Source organism: Etheostoma spectabile, unplaced genomic scaffold (genome assembly GCF_008692095.1).
Source record: "Etheostoma spectabile isolate EspeVRDwgs_2016 unplaced genomic scaffold, UIUC_Espe_1.0 scaffold00006765, whole genome shotgun sequence".
Lineage (NCBI taxonomy): Eukaryota > Metazoa > Chordata > Actinopteri > Perciformes > Percidae > Etheostoma > Etheostoma spectabile.
Window position 1 is genome coordinate 108,089 of NW_022603421.1, and position 2,486 is coordinate 110,574.

Sequence of the window (2,486 nt, forward strand, 5' to 3'; positions counted from 1 at the left end):
TTATTATTATTATTATTATTATTTCATGTATACTGTATGTATGCATATTTTTTCCTTGTATCTCATTTATATTTATATTCTGTGTTGTGTGACTAATGTACGTGTGCTGCTGTAACACCGTAATTTCCCATTTTTTGGGATCAATAAATACCTGTTTATCTTAATGCTGTTACAATATTCTAATAATCAATAATGCCAGAGAAAAATGACAAAGAGTGATAACATTTTTTAATAAAGTACTGGCATTTTTCAATAAAGTGTTGCCTTTTGACTTACAAAAGTTTTGTTCCAATGACATTAACAAGCATACCGTTAGTTACGTCCCTGTGTTTGTCACGATGTGGAGAACTTGTGAAGGCAGGTAGTGTGGCCGAGTGGTCTAAGGCGCTGGATTTAGGCTCCAGTCTCTCTGGAGGCGTGGGTTCAAATCCCACCACTGCCATTTGTATATGTTAAACAGCTGGAAAGCATTCAGTGTGATGATGTGGAGTTGTATTACTTCTGTAGAACTCTTCGTTCATATCTTGAAGTAACTAAAGTCATCTGTATGCACAAGGACAACTGAGTTGTAAGTGTTCAACATGAAATACTCATTGTCAATAACTGTGACTGGACGCATGTCAGCCATCATGGTAGCAATATGCTACCTATACCATCCTGAGACTGAAGGTTTATGTTATATGCTCCTATACTAACATGTTCATATGATTTGATAATTTTCACAATGTTTAAAATCTTCAGTTAACTTAGCCATTCTCCATTTCCCTTACAGTAATCCCGTAGCTTTCTTGTGCGAACATTTTAACATCTAAAACTACGGTGATTTACATGTCACTGCTGCATTCATCAATCCATCATTCTGTTTAAAACCATACCATACGTCACAAACATTACCTATTCACAATAGCCACGCAACACTCAGATCTCTGTTAACTATGTGTCTGTTTATTTAGTTTCAAAGTGTAACACAGGTTAAACATTAGTCATATCAGCGTCTTCTCTTTCTATTTTAAAAGGAAGTTTGCCGTGCACACCAGGTTTATAAGACGGTAGGACTTCCAGGGTGACAGGACAAAAAGGATAAAAATTGTAACCCTCAATATAGCTTGTGGTGTGTTTAAACGTACCACCATCTTATCACAATGTCCATGCTTGTGTCCGTGCTTGTGTCTTTGTTATGCAAATTCTCTGGAAGTCTACTTATTAAGACTATGCGTTCCCCTTTTTCCCTACTGATTATAAAACACATGCCTGAGATTGTTGATCTCAGAAATAACAATAGAATCACAACTTCTGAAAGCAAGGTTGGGAAAATTTTCGGAAAAAAAAAAAAACTAACAATTAGGTCTTTAATCTCATAAAAAACAATGTTTCTGGAAACCTATGTACTCACACAAAGGCTAAGACTGACCCTAGATCCTTTGTCATGACCCCATGAAAAAGGGCCAGGACAAAGACCGTGGCAATGGTTTTTGAAGGAATGTGAGAATACGACCACAACAAAAGAAAGATAAAATTCAAGATGTGGTATCAGTTTAGTCAGTGGTGAGTGTGTATGCAGGGATGAGTGTGAGGGTATGGTGTCAGCGATGCTACTCATTTCGGAAGGTATTGTGATCTCAGAAACAACGATAGAAGACACCATCCTATCACAACGTTCATGCTCGGTGGCCTTTGTTATGCAAATACTCTGGAAGTCTACTTATTAAGATTATGCGTTCTCCTTTTTCCCTGTTGATTATGAAACACCTGCCTGAGATTGTTGATCTCAGAAATAACCATAGAATCACAGCTTCCATTCATGTGCTTGTGCCAGTGTTAACCACCTGAAATTCACTGTATTTTCAGCATCAGTCGTGTTTTTTTTGTTTTAAAATACCTCCCCGTTTGAGGGTTGAACTCACGACCTTCAAAATTATGAGACCTGACGGCGCTGCCTACTGCGCCAAAGCTGGGGAACAAAAGTCTGTAAGGGGGGGGGGAAAGGGGAGAGGAAAGAAAGAGGAAAAAGGGGGAAAAGGGAGGGAAGAAGGAAAAAGAAAAGAGGAAAAGGAAGAGGAAAAAGAGGAAAAGAAAAAAAGAAATGAGAGAAAAGATGAGAAAGATGCTAAATACACACAAATAGTGTAAGAGTTTAGAGTTTCTATTAAGTCAGATTTTAATTTAATTGCTGAATTGGAATGTTTCTGGGAAATAAGGGAAGTTTAACGTAGATTCAAAGGTCACAGGTTCGATCCCCACCTAGTGCCAGAGATCCAATTACACTGTCCACAACTTTTGTTCGTACTAAACATAGTTTTGGAGGAATAAGATACTAGTAAGGTTGGGAAAACAATTTAAACAAATAATTTATAACGTTTAGATTGACTTTGAACAATATATATCTGTTTTTAGTACTGCATACATTTAGTAATCGTGATATATTGGTCAATATTAAAAGTTAGTCTTTATAATAAGTATTGTTTAGTAATAAATAATTTTCTTTT

The 2,486-nt window shown here is 36.6% G+C and overlaps 1 non-coding gene across 1 annotated transcript; it reads left to right on the forward strand.

Annotated features, from left to right (window-relative positions):
• The first annotated feature begins 360 nt into the window (after positions 1 to 360).
• Positions 361 to 442, forward strand: trnal-uag (transfer RNA leucine (anticodon UAG)). The gene has a single exon. It is a non-coding gene; the product is annotated as a tRNA-Leu (tRNA).
• Positions 443 to 2,486: the final 2,044 nt, after the last annotated feature.